We start from the raw sequence: 24,761 nt of genomic DNA on the forward strand, positions 1-24,761 counted from the left end.
GCCAGTGCATAAGAGAACGACACTTAATTCACGCGGGCCTCTTTCTCCAGTCCACCTAGTACCACAGAAACCTACCCGGGGCCCACGCTCCGCCCGTTTCCGGGTTGTCGCCGTCGCTGCCGTCGCGTGCGTAATGACGTATAAGTCTCCTGCAGACCCCGGAAGTGCAACTCGAACTTGGTCGGGGCGCGGATCCTGAGAGGGAAAGTCATAACAACCGCACGAGGGAGTTCGACTGGCGAACTGGAAGGCCACGCCTCCTCCCGCCTGCCCCCTCAGCCCTGTAGCTGGGGGCAGAGCTCAGGTAGGACTGCCGTTTGCGGGGATGTGAGCTCCGGGGGCAGGCCCGGGTCGAAATCCGAGGAGGGGGCTGGCCTGGGTCGGTCTGAGGCGGGGGTCGCTGGCCCTGGGGACCGAAGCTGTCTGGAACCACGCTGCATTCCCTGCGGACACCTCTGACTTGTGTCTGGGCCCCCGCTCATGGGCAGGTCCCATGTTCCATTTCCACCCTCTAGGCGGGAGCGACGCGTGTGTTCCTTGGATGACTTTCCTTATATCGGGGCGTACGGGCTTCTGGGAGTCCCTGGAGACAGAGTAATGGGCCCTCCTCCGCTTTCTTGCGAGTGGAGGTATTGTGGTTGTTGTATTAATTTTTTTTTCTACAGAAAGTATTATTAACTGCCAGCGCTTTACCAGAAGTCATTCACTACAGAGGGATTAAAGTGCAGTTATAAAATGCTCTCAAAACTTGTAACATGCATGGGCGCGGGTGGGACGTTTCTCTGGGATGCAGTATGAATTAAGTGTTGAATACTTTTGACTTTGAAATAAAGTAAGTATGTTTTGGAAGCAGTCTTCTCTTTCCCTCATCCAGGTGTTTAACATATACTTACAGTGCTCCAGGGTCTATATCTGTTGGGCCAAGAAACTCGTTATTTGTGTATGGATATACTGTATTTAATGACATGCAATGTTGTTGCATTTGTCCATTTCTCCCAAATCCTCAAAAAAGCTGTAGAGGGAAAAATTCTCTGGTTTTTGTCTGCAAGTGCGTTGTATATTTATCAAAATATCAATGCGATTTTTTAATGTAGTACATAGAGAAAGGCTGAGAGCACGGTGGCTCACGCCTGTAATCCTAGCATTTTGGGAGGCCGAGGCGGATGGATTGCCTGAGCTCTGGAGTTCGAGACCAGCCTGGGCAACACGGTGAACCCTGTCTCTACTAAAATACAAAAAAATTAGCCGGGTCTGGTGGCGTGCGCCTGTATTCCCAGCTACTCTGGAGGCTGAGGCAGGAGAATTGCTTGAACCGGGGAGGCGGAGGTTGCAGTGAGCCGACATCATGCCACTGCACTCCAGCCTGGGTGACAAAGCGAGACTCCGTCTCCAGAAAAAAAAAAAAAAAAGAGGTATAGAGAAAAATAAAGCAAATTAAGGGGAAAGAGAATGATAGAGGATGCTATTTTAGATAGGGTGGTAAACTCAGCCTCTCTGATAAGGGAACACTTGAGTGGAGATCTGAATGAAATGAGGGAGTGAGCTCCGCAAGTATTGAGGAATGAGTTGGCCTAGTACAAAGGCACTGAGACAGGAGCGTGTTTGATATATTTTGGAATAGCAAGGATGTAGGCCTGGAGGCAGCAGTACTTAACAATCTCAAGAATGAATATTTATTCCGTGATTTGGTGGCATGAAGGATTTTATTTATTTATAGTTTATTTTTCTCAGCTTTCCCAGACAGACCTCGGTGAGGAGAATCTGGTGTCTGTAGATATGTAGAGATGTTTCTGTGCTCTTCATTGAGCTCTAACAAAAGTAAGCACTATTTACTCAGTTGTATACAACTTGTATTGTCTGTTTTTAGAGTCAGATTGGGTTTGCACAGTAGTCATTGGTAACTAAGTATGGAGTATGTCCCTGTACTATGCCAACTTTATTTTTCACTCAGAAGTTTTTCATCATCCCCAACTGTTACCTTCAGCCCCTGACAACTGCCTCTATGAATATGACTACTCTAGGTACCTCATATAAGTGGAATCATGCACTATTTGACCTTTTGTGACTGGCTTATTTCACTTAGTATAATGTCTCCAGGGTTCATCCATGTTGTAGCATGTGTCAGAATGTTCTTTTTAAGGTGAAATACAATTATCCATTTTGTGCATATGCTGTTAATACATTTTGTTTATCCATTCATTCATCCATGGATGCTTGGGTTGTTTCCATCCTTTGGTTATTGTGAATAATGCTGCTATGAACATGAGTGCAAATATCTGTTCAACTCTCTGCTTTCATTTCTTTTCAATATCTCTCCAGAAGGGAAATTGCTAGATCACATGGAAATTTTATATGTATATATATCTATATGTATACTTTTTTTTCGAGGAATTGACACACTCTTTTCCACAGCAGCCACCTCATTTTACATTCCCACCAGCAATGCAAAGGAGTCCAATTTCTTCACATCCTCACCAACATTTCTCCACATCCTTGCCAAACACATTTTTTGTTTTTTTGATAATAGCGATCCTGATGGGTGTAAAGTAGTATCTCTCTGTGGTTTTAATTTGCACTTCCCTAATGATTGGTGATGTTAAGCATCTTTTCATGTCCTTTTTGGAGTTCTATGAATTTATTTTTGGAGTTCTATGAATTTATTTTTGGAGTTCTATGAATTTATTTTAAGATATGATTTAATAAAAATTTTTGGAGATTTATTTGGTGGAGTTTTTAAGGGTTAAGAAGGCAGCCACGATGACTTTTATTGCATTTTAACTCTTTAATTCTATAATTGTAAAAACTCTCAATGTGTCTGTTGACCAGGTATCTGTAGTAACTCCTAACTTAGAAATAAAAAAAAACAAAAAACATACGCCATCTTCTGTAATAAGAAATGAACCTTTTGGTTCAAATTGCCATGAAAACAGTTCAGAAAGCCAAAGACTATCCTGGCCTGTTTTGATTTTTTTTCTTTTTAATTAGAAGAAAAGGAGCATATTAAATGGCTGACTGCGCCTGTGTGGTAGATGTCTTTCGTTTTGTAGCTGAGAAGAGCAGGGACCAGAAGAGCCAAACAGGATGAAGAAACAGAAAAGATGTGTTCTGGTTCCTGCCGAGAAGAGCAGGGACCAGAAGAGCCAAAAAATGATGAAGAAACAGAAAAGATGTGTTAGATATCAGTGTAGCAGTTTGATTTCACTAGATGGAGAGTAGCAAAGATCAGCAATAGTGATGGATCATGAGCCCCAGAACTGACAGCAGAGGAGAGGGGATCCAGCATCAAAGTGAAAAAAAGTAATATAGCTTTACAGATTGGCATGGGATAGAAGGTAGAATGAGGGAGTGCAAATCGCCAGCTTCATCTCAGTATGTGATTCTGAATTGAGACAGTTGGCCCTGAGTAATCCAGAAAGATCTACTGTATATCAAATAATGTATGTTAGTCCATATAGCTCAACAGTGAGTGTTTGGAAGATGTGCACTGTATACGGTTCTATAGGAATAAGCGAAGTTGTTCAGATCATGTGCCACATAATTTCTACTCATAATGAGTTCAATTGAGTAATTTGAGTGTATAATTTAACAATGTCCAAAACTGTAAAAAATTTTTAAAATATAATCTGTTAAGAAGGAAGGGCATTTTTAAAAATCCAGAATGTCCAATTGCCTATAAGTTCAAGGTAATGACGTCTTTTTTTTTTTTTAACTATTGAATGTTTTGTACACTGTCATAATTTATTAGATACTCTTGGGGGTGCTACATTGAGCTATTTCAGTTATAAAGCTCATTTAAATCAGTTACTTTGCTTTAGTTTAATGAATGAAAAATTTTATCGCAATTTTACTTATAACTCCTTGGCAAATTAAAATTGATTAATTTACTACAGATGAGATGGCAGATGATTGACTTACTCAAGGTTTCACAGCTAAATTACAGAGAAATTAGAGACAGAAGTGCTATGCTGCTTTCTCTAATATTGTTTGTTGTCTCCATTTGGAGGAAATGATCTCTTTTGTAATATACATAATTGAGATAATTTTTGCTTCAGAGTAAATAACACCGTGAAGACCATCAAAGCAAAGCATTACTATATATTTCCATTTCTTCATATCAGATTATTTATTTTTTACTTGGAAATTGCTAAGAGAGTAGATTTTATTTCATTTTTAAACTTTTATTCCTTTCCAACTTTTATTTTAGTTCGGGGGTACATGTGCAGTGACCCGATAGGTAGTTTTTCAATTCTCATCCTGTTCCCAACCTCCACCCTGAAGTAGACCCCATTGTGTACTGTTTCCTTCTTTGTCCATATATACTTAATGTTTAGCTCTCATGTATAAGTGAGAACATGTGGTATTTTTTTTTTCCTGCATTGATTCACATAGGATAATGTGAAGCTCCATCCATGTTGCTGTAAAGGACATGATTTTATTCTTTTTTATGGCTGTGTGGTGTTCCATGGTGTATATGTGCCACATTTTCTTTGTTCAGTCCACTGTTGATGGGTATGTAGGTTGATTCCATGTCTTTGCTTTTTTGAATAGTGCTGCGATGAACATATGAGTACATGTTGTCTTTTTATTAGAATGATTTATATTCCTTTGGGTATGTACCCAGGAGTTCTTTCTGTTTTAGGTTCTTTAGAAATTTCCAAACTGCTTTCCACAGTGGCTGAAATTTACATTCCCCCCACCACTGTATAAGCATTCACCTTTCTCCACAACCTCATCAGCAGCTGTTATTTTTTGACTTTTTAATAATAGCCATTCCAACTGTTGTGAAATGGTTCTTATTTTGGTTTTGATTTGCGTTTCTCTAAAGCTCAGTGATGTTGAGCATTTTTTCATATGCTTGTTGTCCATGTGTATATCTTGTTTTGAGAATTGTCTGTTCATGTCCTTTGCCCATTTTTTTACGGGTTTTTTTTTGCTTGTTAATTTGTTTAAGTTCTTTATAGATCCTGGCTATGGGACCTTTGTAGGATGCATAGTTTGCGAATTTTTTCTCCCATTCTGTAGGTTGTCTGTTTACTGTGTTGATAGTTTCTTTTGCTGTGTAGAGGCTCTTTAGTTTAATTAGGTCTTTCTTTTTAATTTTTGTTTTTGTTGCAGTTGCTTTTGGAGTCTTCATATGAAATCTTTGCCAGGGCCTAGATTCAGAATGGTATTGCCTAGATTTTCTTTTAGAGTTTTTATAGTTCTAGGCTTTACATATAAGTCTTTAATCCATCTTGAATGGATTTTTGTGTATGGTAAAAGGAAAGGGTTCAGTTTCAATCTTCTGCATATGGCTAGGCAGTTATCCCAGCACTCTTTATTGAATAGGGAGTCCTTTTCCCATTGCTTATTTTCGACTTTGTTAAAGATCAGATGGTTTTAGGTGTGTGACTTTATTTCTGGGTTCTCTATTCTGTTCCATTGTTTTATGTGTCTGTTTTTTTTTTTTTTTTTTTTTCCAGTACCACACTGTTTTGGTTACTGTAGCCTGGTAGTATAGTTTGAAGTCAGATAGTGGGATGCCTCTGGCTTTTTTCTTTTTCCTCAGGATTGTTTTGGGTATTCAGGCTGTTTTTCAGTTCCATATGAATGTTATATATTTTTTCTAGTTCTGTGAAAAATGTCATTGGTAGCTTGATAGGAGTAGCATTGAATCTGTAAATTGCTTTGAGCAGCATGGCCATTTTAATAATATTGATTCTTCCTATCCATGAGTAAGGAGTATCTTTCCATTTGTGTTGTTTCTGATTTCTTCAGCAACATTTTGTAATTCTCATTGTAGAGCTCTTTCACCTCCCTGTTGAGCTGTATGCCTAGGTATTTTATTTCTTTTGTGGCTATTGTGAATGGGATTGCATTCTTGATTTGGCTGTCAGCTTGGATGTTATTGCTGAAATGCTACTGATTTTTTTTGACATTGATTTTGTATCCTGAAACTTTGCAGAAGTTGTTCATCAGATCTAGGAACCATTGGGTAGAGAGTAAGGGGTTTTATAAGTATAGAATCATATCATCTGTGGTCAGAGATAGTATGACTTCCTTTTAATTTGGATGCCTTTCATTTGTTTCTTTTGCCTAATTGCTTTGGCTGAAATTTCCAGTACTATGTTGAATAGTTGTGGTGAGAGTGGGCATGCTTGTCTTGTTCCGGTTTTCAAGGGAAATGTCTCTAGCTTTTGCCTATTTAGTATGATGTTTGCTGTGGGTTTGTCATAACTGGCTCTTTTTATTTACGGTATGTTCCTTCAATGTCTAGTTTGTTGAAAATTTTTAACACTAAGTGATGTTAAATTTTATCGAAAGCCTTTTCTACATCTATTGAGATGATCATACAGTTTTTGTTTTTAGTTTTGTTTGTGTGTTGAATCACATTTACTGATTTACATATGTTGACCCAACCTTTATAACAAGAATAAAGCCATCTTGATCATGGTAGATTAGGTTTTTGATGTGCTGCTGGTTTTGGTATGCTAGTGTTTGTTGAGGATTTTTACATCTATATTCATCAGGGATACTGGCCTAAAGTTTTCTTTTTTCGTTGTGTTTCTACAAAGTTATGATATCAGAATGATGCTAGCTTCATAGAATGATTTGACAAGGAGTCCCTTCTCATTTTTTGGAATAGTTTAGTAGGGTTGGTTTCAGCTCTTCTTTATATGTCGGGTAGAATTTGGCTGTCAATCTGTCTTTTCCAGGGCTTCTTGTGGGTGTAGGCTTTTTATTACTGAATCAATTTTGAAATTCACTATTGGTCTGTTCAGGGTTTCAATTTCCTTCTGATTCAATCTTGGGAGGTTGTATGTTTTGAGAAACTTATCCATTTTCTCTAAGATTTCTAGTTTGCGTAGGTAGAGGTGTTCATAATAGTCTCTGAGAGTTTTTTTTTTTATTTCTGTGGGGTCAGTTGTAATGTTCACTTTGTCATTTCTGATTGTGTTTATTTGGACTTCTTTCCTTTTTTCTTTATTTGTCTAGCTAGCGGTCTGTCAATCTTATTTATTCTTTCAGAGAACCACATTTTGGTTTCATTGACCTTTTGTATAGTTTTTCATGTCTTAATTTTGTTCAGTTCAGCTCTGATTTTGGTTTTTTCTTCTGCTAGCTTTGGGGTTAGTTTACTTTTGTTTTTTTCGGTTGCTCTAGGTGTGATTTTAGGTTGTTAATTTGAGATCTTTCTAACTACTTGATGTAGGTGTTTAGTGCTATAAACTTTCCTTTGAAGACTGCTTTAGCTCTGTCTCAGAGAATCTGGTATGTCATTTCTTTGTTTTCATTAGTTTCAAAAAATTTCTTGAATTCTGTCTTAATTTCATTGTTTACCCAAAGTCATTCAGGAACAGATTGTTTAATTTCCACATAATTATGTGATTTTGAGAGATCTATTCTTGTACTGTGGTTGAGAGTGTGGTATAATTTCAGTTCTTTTTTTTTGAATCTGTTGAGAATTCCTTTATGGCTGAGTGTGTGGTCAATATTACAGTATGTGTCATGTGCAGATAAGAAGAATGTATGTTCTGTTGTAGTTGAGTGGAGTGTTCTGTAGATATCTGTTAGGGCCATTTGGTCAAATGTCAAGTTTAGGTCCTGAATATCTTTGTTAGTTTTGTGCCTTGATGGTCTGTCTAGTACTGTCAGTGGTGTCGAGGTGAGGTCTTCCACTATTATTGTGTGGTTATCTAAGTCTCTTTGTAGGTCTCTAAGAACTTATTTTATGAATCTGGGTGCTCCAATGTTGGATCCATGTATATTTAGGGTAGTTAAAGTTTTCATGTTAAATTGAACCCTTTATCATTATTTAATGCCCTTCTTAGTCCTTTTTGATTATTGTTGCTTTCAAGTCTGTTTTGTCTCAAATTAAAAGAGCAATCTGTCTCTTTTTTGTTTTCTGTTTGCTTGATAGATTTTTCTCTATCCCTTACTCTGAGTCTGTGGGTGTCATTGCATGTGAGAGGGATCTGTCGAAGATAGTATGTAGTTAGGTCTTGTTTCTTTATTCAAATTGCCACTCTGTGTCTTTTAAGTGGTGTAGTTAGTCCATTTACATTCAGAGTCAGTATTGATATGTGAAAATTTGATCCTGTTATGCTGTTAGCTGCTTGTTATGTAGACTTAATTGTGTAGTTGCTTTATGGTGTCAATGGTCTGTGTACTTAAGTGTGTTTGTTTTTGTGGTGGCCAGTAATGGCCTTTCATTTTCATATTTAGTGCTTCCATAAGGACCTCTTATAAGGCAGGTCTGGTGGTAGTGAATTCCCTTAGTATTTGCTTATCTGAAAAGGATTTTATTTCTCTTTTACTTATGAAGCATAGTTTGGCTGGATATGAAATTCTTGGTTAGAATTTCCTTTCTTTAAGGATGCTGAATAAAGGTCCCCAATCTTTTCTGGCTTGTAGGGTTTCTGCTGGAAGGTCAGCTGTTAGCCTGATGGGGTTCCCTTTGTAGGTGACCCCTCCCTTCTTTTTAGCTCCCTTTAAGATTTTTTCTTTCACTTTGACCATGGAGAATCTGATGACTGTTTGTCTTCAGCATGGTTGTCTTGAATAGCATCTTACAGGGGTTCTCTGCAGTTTCTGAATTTGAATGTCTACCTCCCCAGTGACGTTAGGGAAATTTTCATAATTTTTAATTATGTTTTCTAAGTTGCTTTCTCATGTCTCTCTCTTTCAGGGATGCCAGTGTGTCATATGTTTGGCCTGTTTACATAATCCCATATTTTTTGGAGATTTTGTTCATTCTTTTTATTCGTTTGCCTTTATTTTTGTCTGATTGAGTTCATTCGAAGAATTGGTCTTTGAACTTTGAGATTCTTTCCTCAGTTTTGTCTATTCTTTTCTCAGCACTTCTGATTGTATTATGAAATTCTTTTAGTTTTTCAGCTCTATCAGATCAGTTTGGTTTCTTCTTAAAATGACTATTTCATCTTTAAGTTCTTGTATTGTTTTATTGGATTCCTTAGATTCCTTGGATTGGGTTTCAGCTTTCTCCTGAATCTTGATGATTCTCCTTGCCATCCAGATTCTGAATTCTATGTCTATAATTTCAGCCTGGTTAAGAACCATTCTTAGGCAGGTGGTGCAGTCATTTGGAGGTAGGAAGACACTCCGACTTTTTTTTTTTTACTTTGGAATTATTGATATTATTTCCTATGATATAACATAGTTAAAGCTAATTTTCAGGAGGAAAGTTTCATTTTGTAATTATTCATTATTTATACTATGATGGGGAGGGCTTTAGTATTCTTTTTTTTCCTGGTTATTCCTTTTTTAAAAAAATTATTTTAGGTTTGGGGATACGTGTGTAGGTTTGTTACATAGATAACATGTGTTATAGGGTTTGTTGTACATATTATTACATCACCCAGGTATTAAGCTCAGTACCCAATAGTCATCTTTTTTGCTAATTGCCGTCCTCCTCACCTCCCTCTCTTAAGTAGACCCGTGTCTGTTGTTCCTTTCTTTATGTTCATGAGTTCTCATCATGTAGCTCCCACATATAAGTGAGAACATGTAGTATTTGTTTTTCAGTTACTGTGTTAGTTTGCTAAGGATGATAGCCTCCAGCTTCATCCACGTTCCTGCAGAAGACATGATCTCATTTTTTTTATGGCTGCGTAATATTCCATGGTGTGTAGGTACCACATTTGCTTTATCCAGTCTGTCATTGATGGGCATTTAGGTTGATTCCATGTCTTTACTGTTGTGAACAGTACTGCAGTGAACATTCACTTGCCTGTGTCATTATGGTAGATATTCTTCCTCTGAGTGTATACCCAGTGATGGTATTGCAGCGTCAGATGGTAGCCCTGCTTTTAGTTCTTTGAGGAAACGCTATACTGCTTTCCACAATGGTAGAACAAATTTACACTCCCACCGACAATGTATCAGGGTCTCCACAACTTCGCTGGCATCTGTTATTTTTTGACTTTTTAATAATAGCCATTCTGACTGGTGTGAGGTGGTATCTCATTGTGGTTTTGATTTGCAATTCTCTAATGATCAGTGATATTGAGCTTTTTTTCATATGCTTCTTGGCCACATGTATGTCTTTTAAGAAGTGTCTGTTCATGTCTTTTGTTTACTTTTTAATGGGGTTGTTTGTTTTTCTCTTACAACGTTGTTTAAGTTCCTTGTAGATGCTGGACTTTCTCCTGAATCTCGATTTTTGCCAACTATGCATCTGACTAAGACAGATTTTTTTCCCATTCTGTAGGTTTTCTGTTTACTCTGCTGATAGTTTCTTTTGCTGTGCAGAAGCTCTTAAGTTTAATTAGATCCCATTTGTCAGTTTTTGCTTTTGTTGCGATTGCTTTTGGTGTCTTTGTCATGAATTCTTTGCCCGTTCCTAGGTCCAGGATGGTATTGCCTAGGTTGTTTTCCAGGGGTTTTATAGTTTTGGGTTTTACATTTAAGTCTTTAATCCATTTGAGTTTATTCTTGTCTATGGTATAAGGAAGGGGTCCAGATTCAATCTTCTGCATATGGCTTGCCAGTTATCTCAGCACCATTTTTTGAATAGGGAGTCTTTTCCCCTTGGCTTGTTTTTGTCTGCTTTGTCAAAGATTAGATGGTCGTAGATGTGTGGCCTTATTTGTGGGCTCTCTATTCTGTTCTATTGGTCTATATGCTTGTTTTTGTACTCGTACTATGCTGTTTTGGTCCCTGTAGCCTTGTAGTATGGTTTGAAGTCAGGTAACATGATACCTCCAGCTTTGTTCTTTTTGCTTAGTATTGTGTTGGCTATTTGAGCTCTTTTTTGGTTCCATAAAAATTTTTAAAATAATTTTTTCTAGTTCTGTGAAGAATGCCTTTGGTAGTTTGATAGAAATAGCATTGCATCTGTAAATTGCTTTCGGCAGTGTAGCCATTTTAATGATATTGATTCTTCGTTTCCACCAGCATGGTATGTTTTTCCATTTATTTGCATGTCATCTCTGATTTCTTTCAGCAGTGTTTTGTAACTCTCGTTGTAGAGCTCTTTCACCTCCCTGATTAACTGTATTCCTAGGTATTTGTGTGTGTGTGGCAGTTTTGAATGGGATGGCCATTCTGATTTGGCTCTCAGTTTGGTTGTTGTTGGTCTGTAGGAATGCTAGTGATTTTTGTACATTGATTTTGTATCCTGCAACTTTGCTGAAGTTGTTTATCAGCTGAAAGAGGTTTTGGGCTCAGACTATGGGGTTTTCTAGATATAGAATCATGTCATCTGCAGATAGGTAATTTGACTTCCTGTCTTCCTATTCGGATGTCCTTTATTTCTTCCTCTTGCCTGATTGCTCTGGCTAGGACTTCCAATACTATGTTGAATAGATGTGGTGAGAGAGGGCATCCTTGTGCCAGTTTTCAGGGAAATGCTTCCAGCTTTTGCCCATTCCATATAATGTTGGCTGTGGGTTTCTCATAGATGTCTCTTATTTTGAGGTATGTTCCTTCAATACCTAGTTTATTGTTTGTTTGTTTGTTTGTTTTGAGACGGAGTCTTGCTCTGTCCCCCAGGCTGGAGTGCAGTGGCGCGATCTCCGCTCACTGCAAGCTCCGCCTCCCGGGTTCACGCCATTCTCCTGCCTCAGCCTCCTGAGTAGCTGGGACTACAGGCGCCCGCCAACACGCCCGGCTAATTTTTTGTATTTTTTAGTAGAGACGGGGTTTCACCGTGTTAGCCAGGATGGTCTCGATCTCCTGACCTCGTGATCCGCCCACCTCGGCCTCCCAAAGTGCTGGGATTACAGGCTTGAGCCACCGCGCCCGGCCTTTCAATACCTAGTTTATTGAGAATTTTTAACATGATGGGATGATGAATTTTATCAAAAGCCTATTCAGATAATCATATGGCTTTTGTCTTTAGTTCTGTTTATGTGATGAATCACATTTATTGATTTTCATATGTTGAACCAGCCTTGCATCCTGGGGATGAAGCCTCCTTTATCATGGTGGATTAGTTTTTTGATATGCTATTGGATTTGATTTGCACGTATTTTGTTGAGGATTTTTGCATCAATGTTCATCAAAGATATTGGCCTGAAGTTTGCTTTTTTTACTGTTTTCTCTGTCAGATTTTAGATCAAGGTGATGCTGGCCCCATAGAATGAGTTGGGGAGAAGTCCTTCCTCCTCAATTTTTTGGAATAGTTTCTGTAGGAATGGTACCAGCTCTTTTTTGTACATCTGGTAGAATTTGGCTGTGTCTCCATCAGGTCCTGGGCTTTTTTTGGTTGGTAGGCTATTTATTAGTGATTCAGTTTTGGAGCTCGTTAATGGTCTGTTTAGGGAGTCTGTGTCTTTCTGGCTCTGTCTTGGGAGGGTGCACGTGTCCAGGAATATATCCATGACACCTAGGTTTTCTAGTTTGTTTGCATAGAGGTGTGTTCATAGTAGTTTCTGATGGTTGTTTTTGTTTCTGTGGGGTCAGTAGGTCTAACATTCCCTTAGTAACTGCTAATTGTGTTTATTTGGATCTTCTCTGTTTTATTCTTAATTAGCCTAGCTAGTGGCCTATTTTATTTTTTTCAAAAAATCAACTACTTAATTTGTTGATCTTTTGAATGGTTTTTTGTGTTTTGATTTCCTTCAGTTCAGCTTTAATTTTTGTTATTGCTTGTCTTCTAGATTTGGGGTTGATTTGCTCTTGTTTCTCTCATTCTTTCAGTTGTGAAGTTAGGTTGTTAATTTGAGATGTTTCTAGTTTTTTGATGTGGACATTTAATGCTTTGAATTTCCATTTTAACATTGCTTTAGCCATGTCCCAGTGATTCTGGTATGTTCTATCTTCGTTCTCATTGTTTTCAAGGAACTTCTTGATTTCTGCCTTAATTTGATTATTTACCCAAAAGTCATTTGGGAGCATTTTGTGTAATTTTATGTATTTGTATGATTTTGAGCGATTTTCATTGTGTTGACTTATATTTTTATTGCGCTGTGGTCCAAGAGACACTCTGACTTTTTGAGTTGCCATAGTCCTTCCACCGGTTCTTCATCTTTGTGGCCTGATGTTCCTTTAATCTTTGTTGTTGCTGTCCTTTGGATGGGCCTTTTTGCTTTTATACTCCTTGATGCCTTTGAGGGTTTGACCGTTCTTCAAATTGGTTTCAGTCAGCTGTCTTCATTTCTGGGTGATTTCAGGGGACCAAGGTTCAGCTCAGCACTCCTGGGCTGCATGCTCTAACCCTGAAGGGTTGTGTCCAGGCTCACAGCTTTGTTCTCTGGCCCCTTGAGGTTAAGCACCTGCTGTGCTGGAGGAGCTGAGGTGTTCCCAGTTCACTGGTAGCAACACTCATGGAGGGTGCTGACAAAAGCCCTTCATTAGGCCAGTGGCAGAGGGATCTGTGTTCATGTGTGTGTGTGTACCAGCAGCAGGTCGGAGCAGTGGGGGGGAGGTTGTGAGCATATGCATTCTGGCAAAGCAGTGGGGGGAGGCTGTGGGCAGGTGTGTGCTGATAGGGGCCTGTATTAGTCTGTTTTCATGCTGCTGATAAAGACATACCTGAGACTGGGCAATTTACTAAAGAAAGAGGTTTAATGGTCTTACAGTTACATATGGCTGGGGAGGCCTCACAATAATGGTGGAAGGCAAGGAGGAGCAAGTCATGTCTTCCATGGATGGCAGCAGGCAAAGAGAGAGATTGCGTGGGGAAACTCCCATTTTTAAAACCGTCAGATCTTTTGAGACTTATTCACTATCATGAGAACAGCATGGGAAAGACATGCTCCCATGATTCAGTTACCTCCCACTGGGTCCCTTCCACAACACATGGGAATTCAAGATGAGATTTGGGTGGGGACATAGCCCAACCATATCAAAGCCCATCTGCAGAAGTTCTTTGATGGTTAGGTGACATCTGCTGGCTGATGAGCTGTGGCGTTGGCCATTGGGAAGTGCCCTTGTTGGATATCTGAGACTATGCTGCAAGCTTATGTGGCCAGGCAGTGACTAGTAGAGGCTGGCAGACGGGGTGGGGATGCTCAGATCAGACTGGCTCTGTCCTCCAGGCAAGTTAGCCCTGTTCTGTCCAGGCCTGACAGTCAATATATGCTAAAGCCGCGTAGAGGAGCATGATGAGCTTTGGGGGATAGCCGTCCCTGGCTGTGCTCCATTGTAGCCATTTCCGTGCCAAAGCCTCTGGGCTCTGCACAGGCTGGAGTCCTGTCCCTGCCACTTCTCCAAGCAGCTCTCCCTGCTAGCTCAAGTGCCCATGGGGGTCATTGAGTCTCCTGTAGATAGGATTCTGGAGGTCCATGGTGAGAGTAGGCCATTCCACACCTGTTTAACTCACTCCTTCTCCAGGAGCCACTCAAGGCCAGAAATGAATCCTCGTGCTTGGCAACCCTTTGTTGAGTTCGCAGCTTCCTCCTCCTTCAGCCCAGGGTCTGCGTCCTTTCTCTGTTCACTCTCAATGGCTTCCTCCCAAAGATTTGCTTGAAGTTTACTGGTGATCTTGATGGTCTATTCTTTCGATGGGAGAAGCTCTTCCTCCCTCTTAGCTGGCCATCGTGGCTCTTCTTTCTCTGTATATTTATTTAATCATGGTCTAGATTGATAATGTACCAAGCTTTGCTTTGCTTAGAAGTTAAAGAGGTGCTAACAAGACTAAGACTGTGGATTTGGGCCTTTGTAAGGCCCTTTAATGGCTCTTTATAGGGATGATTATAACCACCAGTGTAACTACTAACTACTTGGGATATAGCTAGTATTCCTATTCTCTGCCAATCATATTGCCATCATATGTAATCAAGTATAAGAAAACAGTAGAAAAGATACTTGTAGCTCAGGAGACACACTATTTGTATTAAAAAAGAACAATTCAGAGTAAATATCCAAGTTAATGAAGGCATACAAGTGATACCCCTTTCCTCTACAAAGCATAGCTTTGTATATATAAGCTTATGTGCTTATATAAAATGTGGAGCAAGCTACAGTTGTGACCAAGAGTATAACCTAAGATGAGGCAAGTAAAAAATGTGAAAAGGTTGATGGTTAGATTAGATACTCTCTTGATTTGAATTACCCATTCTTCTTGATATCATCATTTTTGCCTGTACTATGGAAATGACTCTGGAATTAAGTAGTTTGGAATTTTGTTAATAATCTTGATCCATTTGGTTTAATACACTCTGATGTAGTTGGAATACTTTGATTAAATGGTCATATCTGAGAATTGATGGGAAGAAAGGTCAGATCAGGCTGGTTGAGGATGTTGGGATAGAAAAGAAAGGATTTCTTCTTTTTAATGTCTTTCTAATGTCTCCCTTTTGGAATGGGAATTGTTTGCCTGTCCCACCATTGTATTTTGGAAATACATAACTTGTCAGGTTTCATAGGTTTACAGCTGGAGAGGAGTAGGGTTTGGCTGAACGGGGATAAGACTCTGGTCTCAGAAGAGATGGAGAGCGGGAGAAATAAATGAGCAGGGAAAGGCCTAAGGTCTAGATAAGGGAAAAAAACAGATTTTCAGTTATTTGAATCAGTAATAGATGTATACCTAGTGATAAGGCAATCTAGACTTCATATTTGAGGATATTACCTTCTGATTGGGTGTCTACTATGAAGGTAAGACTTTAGTATAATGTTTTGTATTATGATAGATGGAAGTATGTATAGGATACTATGGGAGTGTTATAAAGCTTTTCCTGGGGTTGGAGAAAATTATCCCTAAGTTGAGAACTTAAGGATGGATCATTTAAAATAAAGCAGAAAGACATTCTAGATAGAAGAAATAGCTGTTAGCAGTCCAATGTTTGTAAAAACTAAAAGGAATTTGCAATTACTAGAGGAAAAAATTTGATTGTAGTGAGAGATGGAGTTGAAGAAGGAAATAGGAGCCATGTCATGGCTATGTGTGTGTGCATAAGATGTGGGCAGAGAAGGCTTGTATAGTTTGCTGAGGAGCTTGGACTTGCCTCTGTAAGCAGTAGGAACTATTGAATGGTTACTCTTATCTCCGATTTAGTAAAAAACATAATCTTGCCTAAACAGAAGTCTGGCCTTTGCCCTCACTTTACGGATGATAATGCCTTGGGCCACGCTAATGGTATGATTGAAGATCAGGGCTGGCTGTGTCTATTACAGTCTTTGGGTGGGGGCTGCCCATGCCAGAAATACTAACTGTGTGACTTAGGATGGGGCTTTTGGTTAAGTGATATCAGTTAACCTGGAGGCTGACCTCAACCATGTGGGCAGTCAATTAGTCATTCATGCCTAAGTAACAGAGCCCCAAGAAAAACTCTGAACACTCTGTCTTCTGTGAGCCTTCCTAGTTGGCAATACTCTGTGTGTATTGTTAAACAGAAAGCAGGAGAATGACGTGATCACGACGTCATGGGGAGAGGACAATGGCAGTTCCATGTTTGGTACCCTCCTAGTCTCTGTCTTATGTGCACCTTTTCTTTGCTCCTGTTAATCTATATCCTTTCCCTGTAATAAACTGTAACTGTGAATATAATAGCTTTCAGTGAGTTCTGTGAGTCTTTCCAGCAAATTATGGAAACTGAGAATGGTTTTGGGAATCCACTGAACTTAAAATGGTGTGAGAAGTGTGGTAGTTTCTTTTGTGGACTGTTCTGTCTCTCTCTATAGGTGCAAAAAACCCTTTGCATCATCTTCTCTGCTTCTTTCTTTCTCTAATTTGGGGCAAAATTGGCCTTTCTATTTGAAAGCAGGGATAAACATACCATGTTGTTGAAGTAATGCATCTTCTAAGGTGAGAGGATATTGGGGAAAATATCAAGACTATTATAGTATGAATGTCCCTAAACATAATACAGTCCCCTGATACTTTCCTTTCTAATTACTATTGACTGAATTATGTCCCTCCAGTTCGTATATTGAAACCCTAACCCCAGTGTGATTGCATTTGGAGTAAGCAAGTAATTAAGGTTAAATGAGGTCATAGGATGGGACCTTGGTCCCATAGGATTAGTGTCTTCATAAGAAGAGACACCAGAGAGGCCATTCTCCTGGTCACTTTCTCTTTACCATGTAAGGACATGGTGAGAAAGCAAAAATCTGCAAACCAGGAAAAGAGCCCTTATTAGAAACCAACCAACCCTGCTGGGCCTTGATGTAGGACTTCTAGCCTCAAGAGCTGTGAGAAAATAAATTTCTCTTGTTTAAGCAACCCAGTCTATGCAGTTTTGTTATGGCAGCCTGAGTAGACTAATACAAATTGTAATACCATGAATTGTTTGCTCTAACAAATACCTAAAAATGTAGATGTGGCTCTGGAACTGGAAAATAGAGAGGGCCTGGAGAACAGAGTGTCAAACCAAAGGAGATTATTCTTGAACCTTAATGGTGGAGTGGAATTTGCCTTCCTAAGTTTGGCACTGGTTTGGGTCATCACCCTTTTCTTCCTTCTTTTTAATGTCTTTCTAATATCTCCCTTTTGGAATGGGAATTGTTTGCCTGTCCCACCATTGTATTTTGGAAATACATAACTTGTCAGGTTTCATAGGTTTACAGCTGGAGAGGAATTTTGCCTTAGGGTGAATCATACCTCGTTCTTGCCCATACCTAATTTAGATGATATTTAGATGAAACTTTGGACATTAGGCGTTAGAGTTGATGATAGAATTAGTTAAGAATTTTGGGGCTGTTGGGATGGAATGAATGCATTTTGCATGTGATAAGGACATGAATTTTGAGGGGGCCAGTGGCAGAATGCTATTGACTGAATTGAATTTCCCCAAAATTTGTATGTTGAAGCCATAACCTACAGTGTAACTGTATTTGGAGTAAGGAAGTCATTAAGGTTAAATGAGGTCATAAGGGTGGGACCCTGATCCACTAGGATTAGTGTCCTTATAAGAAGAGACACCAGAGAGCTCTCCCTTTCTCCAGTAAGAATGCAGTCTTCTGAAAGGCAGAAAGAGAGCCTTCACCAGAAACTGGTCCTTTTATATCTTTTTCTGGAACTTCTAGCCTCCAGACTGTAAGAAAACAAATTTCTGTTGTTTAACCCACCCTGTGTGTGGTATTTTGTATGGCTGCTCAAGCAGATTAATGTACTAATTGATAGCTAGTCTTTTTTGTTGTTGTTAACCAGAAGTTAGATTATTTGTGATCTAGTAGAGCACGGTTTCCTATATATTACTTTTAAAGTTGAGTCATCTGAAATTTTTTAAAAACTTGAAGAAATGTATCAGAGAGACTTCAATGAAGACTTTTAGATTGTATGTCTTAAATGACAGAGCAAACAACACAGGTATATAAAAGTAGAAGGAAAGATGAAATGAAAGGTTATAGAAAAATAATATACCTGTGTTCATGTTTTAAGAAGATGCAATACAGCTTTTCCCCCTATATTTAGAAAAGAGTTCAATTGAAAATATTTACCTTCTAATAAGATTTATCACAGATTTAAAGAGCTATGTCCTTTAGAACATTTTAAACAATGAATTTACCCATAACCTGCTACATTGAGGTATTTGTAGGGCTGTAGAGTTAAAGGATGTTTCAATGAGGTATAAAAAGCAAAGGAACATCTAATAGAACTTAAACTATTAGATATATATTCATCCATAATTATGTGTGTATACATGTTCCTACTGTTTTCTAGGCATGGTGAATGCATTTTGGTAGACATCTTTTTAGTTGAAAATAGAAAAATCTAGGACAGAATCCATATTTGAGGAACTAAGTATAATATTTGAATTATAAGCATTTAAGTTTTTTACTTACAAAATTGAAATGGAATAACGTTATAGAAATTTACAGATAAGATTTCAAGAAAATGTATAACGGAGAAAAATGAAAGACACAAAATAAGACTTGGAATTATGTGTTGGCAAGGAACATAATTACCAGTAGTGACATTAGAGTTAGTCCTAGATAGTCATGATATATCAGGAACCATGCTATCCAAACTTTGCTGTGGCACAGGAAGATGCATCATGATTTTTAAATGAAGAAATTTCAAGCACAAGGGTATATACATAGATGGTAAAGACCTAAGAGCAGAGGGAAATACCATATTTAGAAGTTTTATCATAGCTCACTGTAGCCTTGACCTCCCAGGCTTAAGCAATCCTACTACCTCAGACTCCTGAGTAGTTGGGACCACAGGCATGTGCCACCATACCTGGCTAATTTTTTGTATTTTTTTTTTTCTTGGAAAGACAAAGTTTTGCTTTGTTGGCCAGGCTGGTCAAACGATCCTCCTGCTTCACCCTCCCAAAATGCTGGGATTACAGGTGTGAGCCACTGCACCCCGCCTATTATTTTTCTAATGCCAAGTGCTTTGGAGAGGTGTTAGTACTTGTGCCAGTATAAGAAAGTCATAGTTCAACTGTTGCAAAGTGGAGATAATCATGAAAGCTTGGTTTTGGAAAGATTTTTGACCCAAGTCTACTTTCTGAAGGTTTACGATTTTCTTGGATCATTGGAGTCATATTTTTATTAATGGTATATCTGTTTTTGGCCTAGATGTTGCTAAGCTGTATAGGAGAATATCAGTCACTTATACGCTCTATAATGTTACATAGAGTAGAGTTTACAAATTGGAGACCCCCAAACTAAGTGAGCCTCCACAATCTTAAATTTTTAAAAATTAGTTTCCATCTAATTTAAGTAAAAATTGGGCTTTTGATTTCTCTTGAAAAATACGAAGTTCCAGTCACACTGTGGCTCCATTCTATATGGGAACAGTGTGGCAAGTTGGAACTCCCTTGAGATGAGCCATATGTTTTCCAGTTTGCTTCAGTTTCCACTCTTCATTCAGTATAAGCTATGACTTACAGGGCTTCACTGCCTATGAACAAAGTTGATTTCACTGGAGGCCATTTGAGCCTCTTCTCTCTGGCCTTGAAGCATTAATGATCTGTATCCTGTTCTTTCATGGTCTTTAACTACTTTCTTCAAGGTGGCCAATATGTTAAATCAGTTTGTGCTAAGTATTTGACAGGTGGTTGTGACTAGAATATTATTTATAGGTAATAACTCATTATTTTGAAACAGTGAGTGATTGTAATGGTGAAGTTTTATTTGTATTAGGAATACTGCAATAACTGCTAAGAACTTAGACATTTCAGTCTCATAATTGAAAACAAACTATTTAAAATAACCTTATTTATTCTGGATATATTTCCTCAATAAGAAACATGTATAATTATTTTTATCAAAACAAGCATATGTGTTTGTGTTTTTAACTATTTTAGTTACAGTATAAAGTTTCTGTCTTGCGCACCCACTTCCTTTCTCTTTCTCTCTTGAAATGAAGAAAGACTTCAATCAGGTCAACCCTTAATAATGAACTGAATTACATAAGCTAATTTCTCACTAATTTTTTTTAAAATTTAAAGACTGTTAAAGCATTCCTATTTTGATAAATCCAAAGGAAGCGCCTTCCTTACATGGAAAATAAATTGTTGCTGAGTTGGAAAATTACTAGGCAATTTAGTGATGATAATTTTAGTGATGATATGGGATGCAAGGCTGGTTCAACATACACAAATCAATAAATGTAATCCATCACATACACAGAACCAATGACAAAAACCACGTTATCTCAATAGATGCAGAAAAGGCCTTCGATAAAATTAAACACTGCTTCATGCTAAAAACTCTCAATAAACTAGGTATTGATGGAACGTATCTCAAAATAATAAGAGTTATTTATGACAGACCCACAGCCAATATCATACTGAATGGGCAAAAGCTGGAAACATTCCCTTTGAAAACTGGCACAAGACAAGGATGCCCTCTCTCACCACTCCTATTCAACATAGTGTTGGAAATTGTAGCCAGGGCAATCAGGCAAGAAAAATAAATAAAGGGTATTCAAATAGCAACAGAGGAAGTCAAATTGTATCTGCTTGCAGATGACATGATTATATATTTAGAAAACCCCATCATCTCATCCCAAAGTCTCCTTAAGCTGATAAGCAACTTCAACAAAGTCTCAGGATACAAAATCAATGTGCAGAAATCACAAGCATTCTTATATACCAATAATAGACAGAGAGCCAAATCATAGTGAACTCCCATTCACAATTGCTACAAAGAGAATAAAATACCTAGGAATACAACTTACAAGGGATGTGAAGGACCTCTTCAAGGAGAACTACAAACCACTGCTCAAGGAAATAAGAGAGGACACAAACAAATGGAAAAACATTCCATGTTCATGGATAGGAAGAATCAATATTGATTCATTTTTAAGAATTCATTTTCTGAGATTGGTTTCCTTATTCAATTGAGTATCTTGTCAGATGAATGTTTATTCCAGAGTTTTTCTTTATGTTTTAGTTCTTGCTTTTTCTTCTGGATTGCTCTTGTTCAGAACTGACTGAAGGTTTTGTTGGTTCATTGGTTAAATCATAGTAGGATTCTTGAGTTTAATAAGTCAGCTCCAAAATAATGATTGTGTAAATAGTCATTTTGAAAGGGAAAGAATGGATTTTGCTATGTTTGGAATTATTTCAGAACTTTCCAGAAGCCTGGCATCTATTGTATTGTATATAACCACTATTAAAATAGAAACCAGAATTGTGAAAGAGCTCCTTTCATTCCCTTTCAGTTCTGTGATTTTGTGTTTGGAATCTTCATTTAAACTTGCTTTATTATAGTATGTTTGTATACTTAGTTATCTGCAAAAGGTAAGCACTGGAGGCTTACAGCTTACTCTGGGATCCCTCTGGAGTGTGTGTGTGTGTGTGTGTGTGTGTGTGTGTGTGTGTGTATAAATGGTTTTAAACCAATAGTTATTAAAATATATGAATATTTTTAGTAAAAACAAAACCCCTTAACCACATCGAGAGCAATGCCATAGGTTTTTAAAAATCTGTCCGAATTTATCGATATCCAGATTTCAGGTATTTATTTAAAGACAAAATAGTACCTGCGGTCTTCTAGCAAACTGAGTGGATAATATTTCAAAGGAACAAAAATAAAGACATTTAAAGTTAAGCATAGGCCTTTAAATATATTCTTAGACTAAGTGATAGTGCTAGTTCTTTGTCAGTCCAGGCAGCTTTATAATTTTCTCACTGCTGATTTGTGTACCAATAAAGGACACTTGAAACAACATCTGTTTTTCAGTGAAAGGAAGTTTAACTCTCATGCAGAAAAAGCAGTATTTTCAGCATTTGTCACTTAAACAAATAGAAATGAGTTTAACAAAATGTTATGTTCAGACAAAGCACGAAATAAATGTTTTATGCTTGTTTTATTCTTATTCTAACATCAAGTCCTCCCTCCAGTGGCTGCTGTTACAGCATTTTCCTTTTTCACCTTATTTTGGAAAAACAAGGAAAATCATTATTTTTTCTTGGAATTGAAGTCCATTTTTACATTATGTTGAAAGACTGAGAGATAACTGTCTGTGGGAAACTTTCTTTTATAATTAAATGAACCCATCCTTTAGCAACCAAAGGGACAGATTATTCTGAATTGAATTCTCAGCCTTCATTTTTCTTTTGCAAGGTGCTTATAACTGCCCCTTAGCCCAGCATTTAAAAAAATTTAATTTCTTACACATCTTCAAAGGCTGATTTTACTTATTATACTTACTAGTGGAAATATGCCAAAGAAAAATGCTTAAATGACACTTGAGATTTTCAAAAGGGCTTAGTTGTATTTTATTTTACATTTTATTACTTTTTTGAGACAGGATCTTGCTCCGTTGCCCAGGCTGGAGCACAGTGGCATGATCATGGCTCAGTGTAACGTCAAACTCCTGATATCTGCTGCCTCACCCTCCCAAGTAGCTGGGACTACAAGCACATGCCAATGCATCTGGCTAATTTTTAAATTTTTTGTAGAGATACCATCTTGCTATGTTGCCAGGGCTGCTCTTGAACTCCTGGCCTCAAGCAATCCTCCCACCTTGGCCTCCCAAAGTGCTGGGGTTATAGGTGTGAGCCACTGTGCCTGGCCGAATAGTTGCATTTTAAAATATTTTATTATAAGATGTAGGACATTATTATTTTTTAAGTCAAGTTTTAAACAATATTTATAGTTTGTCTTTTGTAATAGCAGATGTAAAAGTTTCTGAGGTAATAAATTTTTACTCAAAATACTAGTTCCGTTTCAAAACAGGCAAGGAATCAGTTGGGTTTTAGTAACAATATGTTATTGATATATAGCTGCTCTGAGGTTTACTCAGTACCTGTTTATTCTTTTTTAGAATAACTGCTTCTATCAGTTTTACTCATCAGCAGAACCTCCAACTTTCTCACTAAATAGATGGAAGGGGACTGTCAGCATTATCCCTAAGAAATATGTCCCAAAGAACAAATTATAAAAGGCAATGCCACTAAAATTATAGTATGGTCATGAGTCACTTAATGTTGGGGATATTTTCTGAGAAATGTGTTGTTAGGTGATTTCATTGTTGTGCAAACAGCATAGAGTGTACTTACACACACCTAGATGTTATAGTCTGTTACACACCTGGGCTACATATGGTATATATTGCTCCAAGACTCCAAACCTATATGACATGTTACTATGCTGAATACCATAGGCAATGGTAACACAATGGAATTTGTTTATTTAAACATATATAAACATAGAAAAGGTACAGTAAAAATATAGCATGAAGTATTTTTAAAAAAGGAACACCTTTATAGACCACTTACCATGAATGGAGCTTGCAGGCCTGGAAGTTGCTCTGAGTGAGTGAGTGAGTGAGTGGTGAGTGAATGTGAAGGCCTAGGACATTACTGTGTACTACTGTAGACTTTATAAACACTGTACACTTAGGCTACATAAAATACATACAACTAGTTTTATTCAGTAATAAACTAGCTTACTGTAACTTTTTTACAGTACACTTAGGCTACACGAAATATATACAACTAGTTTTATTCAATAATAAATTAGCTTACTGTAACTTTTTTACTTTTATAAATTTTAAAATTAATTTTTTTTTTAAGAGATGGGATTTTATTCTGCTGCCCAGGTGGAGTACAGTGGGTGATCATAGCTCACTGCAGATTCAAACTCTTGGGCTCAAGCCATCCTCCTGCCTTAGCCCCCCAAGTAGGTGGGATTACAAAGCGTGTCACCATGCCACATCAACTTTTTGACTTTTTTGTAATAATACCTAGCTTAAAACACATATTGTTCAGCTGTACAAAAGTATTTTCTTTCTTTATATCCTTATTCTATAAGCTTTTTTCTATTTTCAAAGTTTATTTTTAAAACATTTTTGCCAAAAATGAAGACACAAACATACACATTAGCCCAGGCCTACCCAGGGTTAGGATCATCAATAACACTGTCTTCTACCTCTACATCTTGTCTCGCTGGAAGATCTTCAGGCCAGCAACGCATATGGAGCTGCTATTTCCTATGATAACAATGCCTTCTTCTGGAATACCTTGTGAAGGACCTGCCTGAGGCTGTTCTACAGTTAACTTTTTTATTTTTTAAATAAGTAGAAGTAGTACACTTCACATAAAAAGTATTGTGTAGTAAAAACATAGTCAGCAGCAGGGGTCAGTGGCTCACTCCTGTAATCCCAGTACTTTGGGAGGCTGAGGCTTGTGGATCACCTGAGGTCAGGAGTTCGAGACCAGCCTGGCCACCGTGGTGAAACCCCATCTCTACTAAAAATACAAAAATTAGCCAGGCGTGTTGGCGGGCGCCTGTAATCCCAGCTGCTCGGGAGTCTGAGGCAGGAGAATCGCTTGAATCCAGGAGGCGGAGGTTGCAGTGAGCTGAGATCGTGCCATTGCACTCCAGCCTGGACATCAGGAGCAAAACTCCATGTCAAAAAAACAAAAACAAAACACATAGTCACCTAGTCATTTATTATCTTTATCAAGTAT

The 24,761-nt window shown here is 38.1% G+C and overlaps 1 protein-coding gene and 1 long non-coding RNA gene across 8 annotated transcripts in view; one reads left to right on the top strand and one right to left on the bottom strand.

Annotated features, from left to right (window-relative positions):
• The window catches only part of LOC116471000 (uncharacterized), a 248,955-nt gene extending 248,842 nt beyond the window's left edge, over nucleotides 1-113 (bottom strand). For both annotated transcript variants that reach the window (XR_009214087.1, XR_004248698.2), the window contains exon 1: nucleotides 76-113. This is a non-coding gene — a long non-coding RNA (uncharacterized LOC116471000). The remainder of the gene's footprint in view (nucleotides 1-75) is intronic.
• A 52-nt stretch (nucleotides 114-165) lies between these two features.
• Nucleotides 166-24,761, top strand: part of FAM172A (family with sequence similarity 172 member A) — a 477,012-nt gene continuing 452,416 nt past the window's right edge. For all 6 annotated transcript variants that reach the window (XM_058440715.1, XM_058440713.1, XM_032156824.2 and 3 more), the window contains exon 1: nucleotides 166-304. The gene's annotated coding sequence lies outside the window, so the exon portion shown is untranslated. The remainder of the gene's footprint in view (nucleotides 305-24,761) is intronic.

Source organism: Hylobates moloch, unplaced genomic scaffold (assembly GCF_009828535.3).
Source record: "Hylobates moloch isolate HMO894 unplaced genomic scaffold, HMol_V3 SCAFFOLD_6, whole genome shotgun sequence".
Lineage (NCBI taxonomy): Eukaryota > Metazoa > Chordata > Mammalia > Primates > Hylobatidae > Hylobates > Hylobates moloch.